The sequence below is a fragment of the Lissotriton helveticus genome, chromosome 2_1, assembly GCF_964261635.1.
Source record: "Lissotriton helveticus chromosome 2_1, aLisHel1.1, whole genome shotgun sequence".
Classification (NCBI taxonomy): domain Eukaryota; kingdom Metazoa; phylum Chordata; class Amphibia; order Caudata; family Salamandridae; genus Lissotriton; species Lissotriton helveticus.
Genome location: NC_136059.1, coordinates 1,101,252,402 through 1,101,266,980, shown reverse-complemented (window position 1 = coordinate 1,101,266,980; position 14,579 = coordinate 1,101,252,402).

Below are 14,579 nucleotides of genomic sequence, written 5' to 3'. Positions count from 1 at the left end.
ACCCACCGGGATCCCCAGAAACAAGTTCCAGCCCGATGTCACATGACCAGAGACACGCGATGGCAATCAAAACAGTGGAGTTGCGGGGTCAGATTGCATCCCGGGTTGTCAGAGCGGTCTCGAGGCAGGAGAAGGCCGAGGAGCCAAAAACTAAACCGAAAGTTAACTCCAGGGTTGTGAGCAGGGCCCCGTAGGCCATTGTTGTTCAATTACTACCTGGGCACCACATTGACTCGAGCCCCAGGTAGTGTCATGGAGCAGGCCACGAAAGTTCGAAGTGCCGTAGTTACGGTTCCCGGAGTCCAAATCGATTTCTGAAAGCAGCTATTATATCAGCTGGGTTGCGTCTTCAATAACCCGTCGTCATAATCAGGATAATGTTCAGGATAGATGCGGGAGGTGGCGTAGGTCTCTGGAGCCCTGTGCTCACGCGGCCATCTCGGTTGCGCACGAAGCTCCTCCCCATGTTTACACAGTTTTGATATATTACTGGGACGTAAACAATTTTTCCTATTTTTTGGTGTGTTCAACCTTTTTCCAGTTAGTGGCTGAAATGTGTATGAAACCAACAATGGATCCTGGAAAGCTATACATTTCTAACAATTAGACAGAATTCTGAATTCAGCAAGGGGTCATTTGTGTATACCCTTCAACGTTTTCATATAGAAAGGAACAGTTTTGTGGGTAGGCATAGTGCCTGTAACAGGAAATGGCCCAAAACGTATTTTGGAGATATCAAAATTATTTTTCACAAAACAATCTGGTTTTGCAAGGGAGTCACCTGCGTTTTTGGTCCCGGGCTCGACGGCCATCTAGGGAAACCTACCAAACCCAAACATTCCTAAAAACCTAGACAGTCCAGGGAGGTGTAGCGTGTGTTGATCCCCCAATGTTTTCTTACCCAGAATCCCCAGCAAACCTCAAATTTAGCTTAAAAAATCACATTTTCCTCACATTTCTGTGTGGGGAAGTTGTGGGATCACCAGGCCGACACGAATTTCCTAACGCTCAGCATTTCCCCAGGTCTACCAATAAAAATGGTGCCTCACTGGTGTGGGTGGGCGGGCCAAGACCTGTAACAGGGAAGAGCCTAAACATATTATGGAGACATCAAAATTATCTATCACAAAACAACCTGGTTTTGCAGGGGGGCGCCTACGTTTTTGGTCCCAGGCTAGGTGGCCATCTAGGGAAACCTACCAAACCCAGACATTTCTCAAAACTAGACACTGCGCAAGCCCAAATTTCCTACCATTCAGCATTCCCCCGATAAAAATGATACCTCCCTTGTTTGAGTGTCCAATGCAGAATTGCCTAAAAAAGTAGTTAAACAAAAATATATCGCTTAGAGATCGCTGTACAATTCCCTCAATCTCTATGTTTTTAGCCTTTCCCAGTCGCAGGCCCTGGGCCCACCCACACAAGCGAGGTATCATTTTACTTAGGAGACTGGGGTGAACACTGGGCGGTAAGAAATTTGTGCTGGCGCTGTGATCCCAGACAGAAATGTAAGGAAAATGTGATTTCTTTCTTTTAGCTAAATTTGAGGTTTGCAGGGGATTCTGGGTAAGAAAACATTGGGAAATCCACGCAAGCCACATCTCCCTGAACTCTCCTGTGTGTCTAGTTTTCAAAAATGTCTTGGTTTGTTAGGTTTCCCTATATGGCCACCTAGCCCGGAACCAAAAACGCAGGAGACCCACTCCTTCCAAAACCAGGATGTTTTGTGATAAAAAATTCTGGTATCTCCAAAATATTAATTTTTTTATTTTATTTATTTTCAAAGGTTTTATATAGCGCTACTGGACCCCAGAGTATCAGAGCGCTTTACAAGGATGGTGAACATAATGAAATAAAATTAACAATTAAGCGGAAAAGAGTTACAGTATGATAATGCATTCAACAGGGCTAAGGGGGCAAGAAACAGAGAGATAAAATTAAGTGGAAAATGAATATTAAAAGTTAGGAGAGAGAGGGGGGTGAAGAGAGGTGGAGTGAGAGAATGAAGGGATTGAGAGGGGGTGGGAAGAGGAGTGAAAAAGGGAAGAGAAAGGAGTGAACATGGTCAGAGTCAGTAACATTAGATACCCCAAAACTTAAGTACTTTGAGTTCCTTTTTGAAGAGAGGGTAAGAGGGGTTGCAGCGAAGATCCTTAGGGAGAGAGTTCCAGATTGTAGGAGCATTACCAGAGAAGGCACGGGATTGGGTCTTTTGACATTTGAGTCTGGGTGGGATTAGACAAGGGAGTTTGTGCTCCTCAGGGACCTGGAGCAACCTGCTTTGTGTAGTTTTGTTGTAAGGTAAGAATGGGTGTTTTGGTGAAGAGCTTTGTGAGTGATGCAGGCAATCTTGTAGGTGGATCTTCCTTCTATTGGGAACTAATTGAGATTTTTGAGGACGGGGGAGATGTGATCAAATTTTTTACAATCAGAGATAAGTCTTGTAGCTAGATTGAGGACAGATTTCATCGGTGCAAGGTGGATTTTAGGGGTGCCAGCCAAAGTGGCGTTGCCATAGTCAATCCTGGAAAGGACAAGCGATTGGACGACAAGTTTGAAATCGTCTGCTGGAATAAATGGTTTAAGTTTCTTGAGGTGGAGAAGGGTGAACAGCGCACTTTTGGATGCATTTTTAATGTGGGGGATGAGATTTAGATTCTGGTCGATACTGATGCCTAGGGATTTGACAGAATTAGAGGTGGAGAGTGTGCAGTTAAGAGCTTTGATGTCATTTATCCAGAGTTTAATGGGAATGGGGTTGTTTTGGGGGGAGAAAAGGATGATTTCAGTTTTATTCGGGTTCAGTTTGAGAAGGTTCCGATGGAACCAGCTTTTAATTCTGGTCAAGGTCTCATTGAGGTGGAGAATGTCTTTGTGGGATATGATCTTGTAATATAATTGGGTGTCATCGGCATAGAGGTGGTAATTGATATTAGCTTATTTGAGGATGAGGGTGAGTGGTTCCATGAACAGATTGAATAGGGTTGGGGAGAGGATGGATCCTTGAGGGACGCCGAGTGAGACAGGTTGAGGTTTAGAGAGAAAGTGGCTGAGCTTGATTTGCTGTGATCGTGATCTGTTTTGAAGGAATGGGGAGAACCAATTGAATACATTGCCCTCTAAGCCAAACCGGTCTTTGAGAGTGTTGAGAAGGGTGGGGTGGTGGACGGTATCAAATGCAGCTGAGAGGTCGAGGAGGATTAGTAATGAGGATTCCCCTTTGTCTAGGGAGCGATGAATGTCGTCAGTGATATTTAGCATAGCAGTTTCTGTACTGCATCCCTTTCTAAAGCCGGATTGGAAAACATCAAGGAGGTTGAAGGAGGCGATATGTTTCTCTAATGGCAATAGGACACATTTTTCAAGGACTTTAGAGAGGAATGGAAGGTTAGAGATAGGGCGAAGGTTGTTAAGGTCATTGGGGTCAGCAGTGTTTTTTTGAGAATGGATGAGATTTGACCAGGCTGAAGGGGGGTGGAGACACAGCCAGTGGAAAGAGAGGAGTTGATGATTTTGGTCCATATAGGTGCAATGATAAATTTAAGTTCTTGAACGAAAAGGGCGGGAAGAGGATCTTTGGAGTGGGAGGAAGGTTTTAGTTTGTTAATGATATTAGTGATCGTAGATTCAGATACTGGACTAAAATCACTCCATGAGGCATTGTTTTTAGCAGGGGGGGTTATTTTCGGAAAGGTATCATGTTGGGGGAGTACTTGTAAACAACAAGGGTTCCCTGTAAGAACAAATGAAAATCAACCCCTAGGTCAGGGAATAAATCAGTGGAGAAAACTACCTAGGCAGTAATTCTAAAATAATAACACAATAGTTAAAGGACCAACACTAACAATGAACAGTTTCCAAATAGTTACACAAGTTTATTACAATCACATAAAACAATAGTTAAAAATATACATTCATAAATAATGAATATACATCAACCGTAACATAAAAAAAATAATTCTTGGACATAGAAGAGTAAGTTGTGTGTCGACGCGTTTCGGCGACCAGCGCCTTTCTCAAGACAAATTACAACTTTCTAAAGTAAAAATGGCCTTAACACAATGGTAAGGAATTAGTCACTCGTGGGGTTCCATATAATTCTTAGAACCGGAATTCACGTTTCTGAATTAAAAGTGATTCTATTCTGATGAATCTTCAGTTCTTATGTTTTGAAACGGGTATTTGGATATTTCAGTATATGTCGCCAAAGTAAGTGACCTGCCCGTAATAGAACTTTAGGTTACGTCGCCTCCACACTTTATTTATTCTATGTTGACTTCTGAGGCCCTAGAATACCAACGTTATCGGGCTACTCGTCAGTTAAAGGACGTGGATGTTGTGAAATCAATCAATCACAATTTCAGACTCGATATGCACTCGATGGCCATACGCGTTGCCAAGCTATACTGTCGGCTCTTTACTTCTACGCGGTATGGCGTGATGAAGTTCAACCGTGTTGTATCGGTTTAAGCAGCTTGCCGATTTCCTTAAATCCTTAGATTGGAGCCGCGTGGAGGCGAACGTCTAACTCGGATGTGGAAAGAGAGGAGTTGATGATTTTGGTCCATATAGGTGCAATGATAAATTTAAGTTCTTGAACGAAAAGGGCGGGAAGAGGATCTTTGGAGTGGGAGGAAGGTTTTAGTTTGTTAATGATATTAGTGATCGTAGATTCAGATACTGGACTAAAATCGCTCCATGAGGCATTGTTTTTAGCAGGGGGGGTTATTTTCGGAAAGGTATCATGTTGGGGGAGAGCAGGGAGGGGATGAGAAGGATCGAGAGGTGTGGAAAAAGTAGACGGAGGTGAGTTAGGAGTATTGGGGGGTGTATAGGATGGGAGTAGGTTGAAGTGAGAGTGGGAGGGAAGAGAAGGATAGTTCGATCTTGTTTATTTTGTTCGTAAAGAAACTGGCAATTTCTTCGCATCTGTCAATAGAGGCTAATATTTTAGGAGGGCCAGTGGAGGTTTGTTTTTTAACAATGTTAAAGAGTTCTCTAGGGCGGTTTCTGGCTTGATCAAGTTGTGATCATAGAAAGGAGGCTTTCTTATTAAAGATATGTTTTTTTGTACTGGGCTCTAGCAGTTCTAAGGAGAGCCAGATTGTCAACGGTTGGATGATTCCTCCAAACCCGTTCAGAATGTCTAAGGGTCGTCTTTCGTTATTAAGTTCAGAATTGAACCAAGCCTTAGGAGGGTTGCTTTTTTGTTGTTTGAGTTTGATTGGAGCAATTTGGTCGAGGGCTTCAAGAATAGAATTGTTATAATGGTTAGTTAGGTCGGTGGTGCTGTCAGAGAGAGGGGAGAGAAGAAAGTGGGCCTTAATTGTGGATTCCAATTCGCCAGGAGAAATAAGGTGAAGGTTGCGTGTGGATTTCTTAGGTAAAGAGCTGATGGGGGCGGGGCGAGTCATGGATCTATTCATGGTGAAGCGGATAAGGTAGTGGTCAGACCAGTCTACCGGAAGTATATTTGAGAGGGAGGCCAGATCGTTGCTGGTCATAATAGCATCATGGGTGGCACCTTTGTTATGGGTGGGAGAATGGCAGAGTTGGGTCATATTGGTGATGTCCATGGTATCATTAAATAGGATGACTGCAGGATCATCACTTTTGTTCCAATGGATGTTGTAGTCACCGAGGAAGAGATTTTTAGAATGTGAGAGCGGTGATTGTATAATAAGATCAGTCAACTCTTCCGTAAAGGGGATGTTATTTCCAGGGGGATGGTAGATAGTGTGCAACCGGGTGGTGGGGGAGTCAGGCATAATGAGATCTGCGCAAAGGTATTCAAAGGATGAGGGGTCTTGTAGATGAACGAGCGAGATGTTAAGTTCAATTTTAAAAATGATGGCGAGTCCTCCTCCTGTTTGTTCGATTCTATCTTTTTTAATGATAGAGTAACCAGGGGGGATAAGCAAGTCGAGGATGGGAGTGGAGTGGGAGGTAAGCCAGGTTTCAGTTAGGAATGCAATGTCAATGTTATCACTGAGAATGGTTTCAGCAATCTCAGTAGCGTGGCAGGAGGCGGATCTGTAAGTAATCAGCATGCAACAGAGGGGAGTGGGGTCGGGCGATTTGGAGGGGGAACAAGGGGGGATAGGTCTAATTTGTTGGGGTGGTCTAGGGGAGGTCGGAGGAAGGGGGAGTCTGCTTATTCCTAAGAGAACAGGGATGGTAGACAGTTGAGTAGGGGGATAGTGGACGAAGGTGGTGAGGGAGAGGTAGTTAAGTTAGTGGAACTGTTAGCTTCAGAGGTAATTGGGCGAGTACCAAGTTTTGGCGGTTGTATGTTTGTATTGTAGGGAGTGAGGATTAAGGAAGGTTCAGTGGGTAAGGTGCTGGTTGTGTAGTTACTAGAAGTTAAGTAAGTGGAACTGTTAGCTTCAGAGGTTATTGGGCGAGTAGTGGGGGGACAAGGGGGGATAGGTCTAAGTTGTTGGGGTGGTCTAGGGGAGGTCGGAGGAAGGGGGAGTCTGCTTGTTCCTAAGAGAACTGGGATGGTAGACAGTTGAGCAGGGGGCATAGTGGACAAGGGTAGTGAGGGAGAGGTAGTTAAGTTAGTGGAACTGTTAGCTTCAGAGGTTATTGGGCGAATACCAAGTTGTGGCGGTGTGGGTATGTTGGTAGTGTAGGGAGGGACGATTAAGGAAGGTTGAGTGGGTAAGGTGCTGGTTGTGTAGTTGCTAGAAGTTAAGTTAGTGGAACTGTTAACTTCAAAGGTTATTGGGCGAGTAGCAAGTTGTGGCGGTGTGGGTATGTTGGTATTGTAGAAAGGGACGATTAAGGAAGGTTGAGTGGGTAAGGTGCTGGTGGTGTAGTTGCTAGAACGAGGATTGTTTCTGTTGGAGATAGAGTTTGGCGGACTATATGTGGATGTGTTGAGGAGAGTGTCGTTGTGCGAGGAGATGGTTTTAGTAAGGAATGAGATATCGCTTCTGAGTGAGGAGAGTTCTAAGATGAGGGACATAAGGACACGTTCAATGGTAGGGGAAGCCAGTGTGTGTTTGATGAGTGCTGTGGGTCCGTATTTATTGGGCTGTTGGTCAAGTTAGGGTTGTTTAGGGGGGGATAACATGTGGAGGATGAGGTGGAAAGCCTGGAAGGGGGGTGGGATTAAAATGAGGGGGAGGATCATTTTTGGAGAGCGGAGGTGAACTAGAGGAGGATGTAGGAAAGATATTCATTTCGGACAGACAGTTTGGTGAAAGAGGGATAGAGGAAGTAGAAGGTGGTGTATCAGTTGGATTGTGAGTTGTTGAAGAAAGCAGGGAGGTTTTGGAGGGTGATTGTGGGGGATATGTGGGGGCATTTAAGGGGGAGTGGGGAACTGAGTCAGAGATAGATGTGGTAAGGGAGTCAAGGGGAGGGAGGAGCATAGAAGAAGGTGTGTAGTTGTAAAGGGGGTACTATGGGGTAAGTGGTAGAGGGAGAAATGATAAGGGAGTCAGGGGGGAGGAGTATATAAGAGAGTGTATTATTGGAACAGGGGGGAATCTGGCGATAAGTGGCAGAGGGGTAAGGGATGTGGGAGTCAAGGGGGAAGGGGAATAGAAGAGAGTGTATTAATGGGACATGGGGGTCCCAGAAAGGTAAATGGCAGCGGGAGAAGCGGGAAGGGAGTCGAATGGAGGGAAGAGCGTTGAGTAGAGTGTGTTTTTGGAATAAGGGGAGAACATCTGGTAAATGGGGGATGCAGGGGGTATCGTTGTGTGGATGTATGATGTGGTGCAAGGAGGGGGGATGTTGGAGAGGAGGTTGAAAGGAGAGGCGCGTGTACCAGAGTATATCAAATTAGGAAGAGGTGATAAGGGGGAGGGAGAAATGAAAGGAGATGAAGACAATAAGAATTGGGGAAGGTCAGAGAGATGAGGTAAGGGGGACGGGGATGATATGGGGGTGATGAATCTAGGGTTAGAGGGGGTGAGAGGGCAGGGTTCGGGGATTGTGTGAGGGTTTGGGATAAAGAGCTAAAGTGTTGTTCATTGTGAGTAGGAGAGGGAGGGGAAAATCAGGAAGAGGCGAAAGGGGGAGGGGGAGGGGAGGGGAGAATAAGGCAATAAAAGTTGGGGTAGGTCAGAGAGACGAGGTAATGGTATCGGGGATGAGAGGGGGGGTGATGAGTCTTGGGGTGGAGGGGGTGAGAGGGCAGGATTCGAAGATATTGTGCGGGTTTGGGATATAGCGCTAAAGTGTTGTTCAAAGATGTCGAGGTGCTTTTCAGACGCTTGGATGAGTATGGTTCCAGATTTGAAGATAGAGATATCTATTTTCCCTGGAAAGGAAGAAGATGGTGTAGTGGAGAGTTTTAGACCGTATGGTATGTTGTGTGAATTAGAGATCGGGAGGTGACGTAGAAATATGCTTTTCCATTTAGATGGTCGTTTGGTGAAGAAGATGAAGTTGGTGATAAGTGAGGAGTTAAGGCTGTTATGGTGATCAGCAAATAAGGTTTCTGGGTGGAGACAGAGAAGTTTGTGTTTGATTTTTTTTTTACCATGTTTAGAGAGATGGGGTGGGTAGAGGATGGTCCAAGAGTTAGGGCCGAGTTTAGAGATGTGTGGGGTTGAGATTGATGGTGGAAGAGTGAGTGGAGGCATGATTTGGAGAAAAGAAGGGGGGAGAAAGAGGAAGCACAGTAGACTAGAACGCACTGGTCCTCGAAGTGAGGATAGAAGGTGGTGATAGGGGAAGCGGGGGTCGATTAAGTGAATCCAAAGCAGACTCTGACAGTGAGAGGGAATTAAATATAGCCTGAACAAATTATAAAGATAGGACATAATGGTGAACTACACATAGTAAAATCAGGATACACATTGAAAACAAAAGCATAGTGACAAAAGGATATAACATAGAGGGCAATCTGAATAATAGCTTGAAACAAATTACAATGAGGGTGGTCTAAACAGAGGAACATCAAAATATACAATATAACAAAATACATAACAAAAAGAGAATATACCATTTTGAACAGTCAAGGAATACACAAATTAACGTTGAAATAGGTTAAAAAGTGCCACAGTAGAATAACATATCCAAACGATACAACATAAACTGCAAAAAAAAAACATTATATACTGTAGGGGATAGGTTAGAGGTTAGTTAGGAGAGGGGTAGAGATAGAAAATAGCAAACAGTGAAGATAATTGGTATAGAGGGGGGTATGGATTAGAAGGTAGTCTAGAATAGAGAATCAATGGGATGAATGATAAAACAAGAGGGAAGCGCTAAAGGTAAAATAAAATGAAATAAAAGAGGAGAAAAATAACTAAAAAGCATATTAAAAAGAAAGAAAGAGAAAGGGGAGTAAGTAGAAAGAAGATAGTTATTTAATATAGATAGAGCAGAGGAACAACTAATGGGGAGGAGCAGGTAACTACATAATACATAATAAGACCGAATGCAAGGAGAAAGAGGGAGATATCATCAAAAACAAATTGAAGAATTAAAATTGAAAAGTTTGACATATAAATTAAAAGCACATGATAAAATAAGATACCTAGTGGAAGAAGGACATATCGTAATACACAGTCATATAATAAAAGAATTAAAGATGATGAAAGAAAATATGGTGGAAATTTGGTGCAAATCAAAAAGAACAACAGTGAAATAACAAATCCAAACGAAAATTAATACAGTGCACACAATGACATTATAGAGTTGTTTAGTGGGTAGATCAAAGGTCAGTCAGGAAGGGGGTAGAAATAAAATAAATAAAATAAAATAACAGTGTGTCCAAAATGCGTGCACCCACAGCAGCGCCAATCACAGAAAATTTCCCAGGATACAGTCTAGGTGCTAGCAATCTCCGGCGCTTTCAATAGTGTCCAGCACAACTCTGCGCGGTGGCGTTGTGATTGCCTCGAATTGCCTCGTCATCATAAGGCTACCTTTAGAGGTACTAAAAACAGGGTGCGTAAATCAAACAACATGAAAAGCATTTCCTAGCACCCCATGTACGTAAAAGGGCCTGGCTCTGTATAATCCTCGCAGTCTCCCTGGCCAACTGGCCATCTCAGAGGGGGACTCAAATGCCCTGAATCCATAATGTCAAGGCTGCTACCAATGCAGCGAGAGTCCTAACTCGATCAGAACTGTCCCTATGGATAAAGTGGCCTAAACGGTGCAGCTGGCACTGCTTGCTGCACAGCTGTAAAAGGCCTAAATGGTGCCGCTGGCACTACTTGCTGCGCAGCTGTAAAAGGCCTAAACGGTGCAGCTGGCACTACTTGCTGCACAGCTGTAAAATGCCTAAACGGTGCAGCTGGCACTACTTGCTGCACAGCTGTAAAAGGCCTAAACGATTCAGCTGCCACTACTTGCCGCGCAGCTGTAAAAGGCCTAAATGATGCAGCTGGCACTACCTGCTGCACAGCTGTTAATGGCCTGAACAGTGCAGCTGGCACTTCTTGCTGCGCAGAGGTGAGCGTGAGCCTTCCCGCCCGCCTGTGGCGCTCAGCAATTATCGGGCTCAATCACTGCTTCGTAGGGCAGAAGGCGTCGGGCCCCCACAGGGTTGTGGAGGGGCAGGGGGAAGGCTTCAGTCCCCGCACGGAAGGGCGCCCATGTCAGACAGTTGCAGCCGAAGCCTCTACGTGGCCGCCATTTTGCGAGGTCCGGTACGGTGTATCGGCAGAAATCAAACAGTCTCACTGAAGTTGGAGACCGACTTCATGAGGCCCCTTCGTTTCTGCTGGTAGGTCTGGGGGCACTAGTGTCTGCTCCGGGTATACAATCACAGAAACGCTCGCCTCACATAAGTATACTGTCTGGTTCTGACATTGTATGCAGATTGAAGGATGTTGCAGTAGTTATCACTTGCCAGCCTGTAGGGCCATTGTGGCAGGCAGCCCCGCATCAGAGTGCTGGTACACATATACAGACAAGCCTGCATGAAGAGGTTCCTTCGGAATGCCGTGAAACCAGAGTGGAAGCAAAATGGCCTCAGATTCAAGTGAGTACGTTATAGTTTATTTAGACACCTCATCCATCGCCTTCTCTCCAGTAACTGCATCACTTTTCAAATCCTTCACCCCAGAGTGCCATATTCTTAATTTCATGGAACTATTACTCTGAAGGTGTTCCGAGCTCATCACATGTACTCTGTAATGTTTTTATTGTTTTTTTATTAAATGTTCTTTACATATTGCTATGCAAATAAAGTGAAGAAAGATATGCATAACCCTCACCTCTGTCCTGACAGAGAGTGTTTTACTCTGGATTGTAGTCCTCTTTGAAAGCTCTTATCCAGTTCTTCTTCAGTGTTTAGCCCACTGTTTACAGTCCTTTCTTTGTTTCCAGCGTCCCGGTTGTGTTGGCAGTCCTTCTTCAGTGTTTAGCCCACTGTTTGCAGTCCTTTCTTTGTTTCTAGCTTCACGGTTGTGTTAGCAGTCCTTCTCCAGTGTTTAGCACACTGTTTACACTGTTTACAATAAACAGCTTAATTTCAATTGATCCCGTCAATAAACAGCATAATTTCAATTGGTCACGTCAATAAACAGCATAATTTCAATTCCATTACAGAACGACTCGCAGCACATTTAAAGTGCTGAGCTATAGTAGTAGCAGTCCCAGGTCACTTTCGTGGTTGGACACTGCAGCACTCAAACACTATTTCAATGAATTTCGATACGAGTGCAACTGTACACGATGCTCTCAACAGGTCGGGTGGAGCGATTGCACGCAAGTAAACCGACTGGGAGCCGCCACGAAGGTAACCCTAGCCTGGCTAGAGAGGCGTGGGCCACCACCAAGCCACCCCCCTCATCCCCGCAGCACTCACTTCGATTTAGCACTCACTTCTGGATGTGATGGAGAGCAGTCTTGTCTTGCGGCCGTCTAGTCATTGTATGAGGGAAGCGGGCGCACACAGGGATGTGTGAAAGAGCCCTCCCTTCCTTCCCCAAATGGTTACACTGCACCACAGGGGACAAGACAGAACCATCCTTGTAGTCACACCCTGTGTACAAGAGAGGGGAGATCTATCCACTGTTGGCCTGCTAGTGCCAAGTTCTGAAAAGAGGAGGGCGGTGGGAAAAGAGGACTCTCACCCTAGCCAAGGGCAGAAATGCACCAACTTTATTCAAGGGAGCGGCTGTGAATGTACTGTTGTGGGTACTTGGCCCACCCACGCACATAAAGTACCATTTTAGTGTGAGACATGGGGGAACACTGGGTGGTAGGAAATTTGTATCGCCCCATTAAATCCACAACTTTTCCACACAGAACATTGCAGAAAATGGGATTTCTTTAGCTAAATGTAAGGTTTGTGGGCGATTCTGGGTAAGAATATATGGGGATCAATGCACACCATAGCACCAGGACTCCTCTGGGTGTCTAGTTTTCAGAAATACTTGGGTTTGGTAGGTTTCCCTTAATGGCCACCGAGCTCGGGACCAAAAACGCAGGTGACCCCCTTGCAAAACCAAGTAGGTTGTGATCGATAATTTTGATGCCTCCACAATATGTTTTGGGCCCTTCCCTGTCGGAGGAGAGTGTGGATTGTTAGCTAAATTTGAGGTTTGCTGGGTATTCTGGGTCATAAAACGCTGGAGGATCTACGCAAGCTACACCGCCAGTCAAGCGCCATCCACGCACACTACCAGCCAACCACCATCCAAGCACTTTGCAAGCCAAACAACAGTCCACGCACATCACAAGCCAAGTATCAGTCCACGAAAAATCGCCAGACATGTGCCATCCACGCACACTGCTAGCCAAGCAACAGTCCATACACACTGCCAGCCAAGTGCTAGTCCACACACACTGCCAGCTAAACACAAGTCCACACACAACGCTAGCAAAATTCTAGTTCACACACAGCCAGCCAAACGTCAGTAAACATGGACCGTCAGCGGAACTTCAGTTCACACACACACAGAAACTTTCGCTAGTGCCTAGTGGTTTTCTGCCCCCTTGCAAGCATGTGTGAATAAAAATATCACTGATCTACGCCCAAGGGGAGGCAGAAGCAACCAAAATGTGTTCACATAAAAAAGGGGAGCAACCCTTTCCTAATGGGCTGATCCCTGTCATGCACATAAACATATCTCTGGTGCCTAGTGGGCTTTCTGCCACCTGGGGGGGGGGGCAAAAAGACTGTCCAATGTGTATTGGAGGGTGGGGGCATCGGCATGCCCATTGCCCCCATTTGTTATTAAAAAATAGACAATCATCCTTGGTGCCTAGTGGGCATTTTGCATCCCCCCCCCAGATCGGGGTCTATTGCCCCCATCTGCACCCTAGGGGGGCAGAAAGACTGTGGCAATTGTTGGGAGGGGTAGTGGCATAGTGGCCATTTACGGCAAACCCACCCCTAAATACAAAAAAAAAAAATCTGGCCTTCTAGTGGGCTTTCTGCCCCCCTGGGTTCAGATCAGGGGTAATAACCCCCATCTGCCTCCTGGGACGGCAGAAAGACTGTCCCTTTTGTGTTGGGGGGTGGGGCATTGGAATGCCCATTGTGGGGAGCCCACAACCCTCTTTCCTAAAAAAAAATCCCTGGTGCCTAGTGGGCTTTCTGCTCCCAGGGAGGGGGCAGATCAGGGGTTAAAGCCCCATCTGCACCCCAGGGAGAGAAAGACAGTGGAGAATTTTTGGGAAGGGTGGGGATATTATGGTGCCCTTTTAGGGCAGTCCCCACGCCACAATCCCTGGCGTTAGTGTGCTTTCTGCCCCCCCCCCCACTGGGGTGGCAGAAAGACTGAATATGCCCATTAAAATATGGGTGGGGGGGCAAATTTCCTTGCTCAATGGGCTGCTCATCCCTCCCTGGTGTCTAATGGTGGATCCCTGCATGGTGATCGCCCTCCTTTGGCAATCCCCAAGCAGGGATCCACTAGTGAAGGGTACCATTGGAAAGGGGAGACACTCCCCTTTCCAACGATACCTCTTACCTGTGTTTCAGTGCGCAGGGGCTGAGATAGCCTCATGAGCACTGAAGCAGTGAATCTGAAACGAGCCGTAACGGTTACGTCCATGGCACCGAAGGTGTTAAGAGAGATCATTGTTTACAGGAAAGGAATCTGACTCTTAGTTAAGATAGTGATTTCAAAGGTGGAAGTGATTGTAACACCTTAAAAATATTTGCACTTTTGAGAAGTGTCCCCAATAAACAGAGAACAAACTCTCTGCCTACAACTCCTCCCCCACATACCGCCCTCTACCCCTTTTTATTTTTTTCTCTCTCTTTTCACTCTGTAAATATGTGATATATACTTGTCCAAGCCGAATCACTAGTAAAATGGAATCCTGAGAAAATCTATTTGTATATATATGTATATAGAGATAACTGTAACCACTAGTATATGTAGTAGACCTTTGTACTCACATACCATTCCTATGTGATTCTTAGAGGGTATTCATTTGTATCTCTTCCTTGAGTGACTCTACAACTTGTACATTTGCATTTTTTAGGTCTCGCCTGTCGATGCGCATGCGCATCGAGCTTGCGAGACTATTGCGGCTTAACCACTCTTTAACTAACAAGCAAGGAATCGTGGCGATTCCTTGCAGTGCCCGTGACTTTTAAGCTCAATGCGCATGTGCATTGAGCTTAAAAGCGCGTGCACATCAGTTCC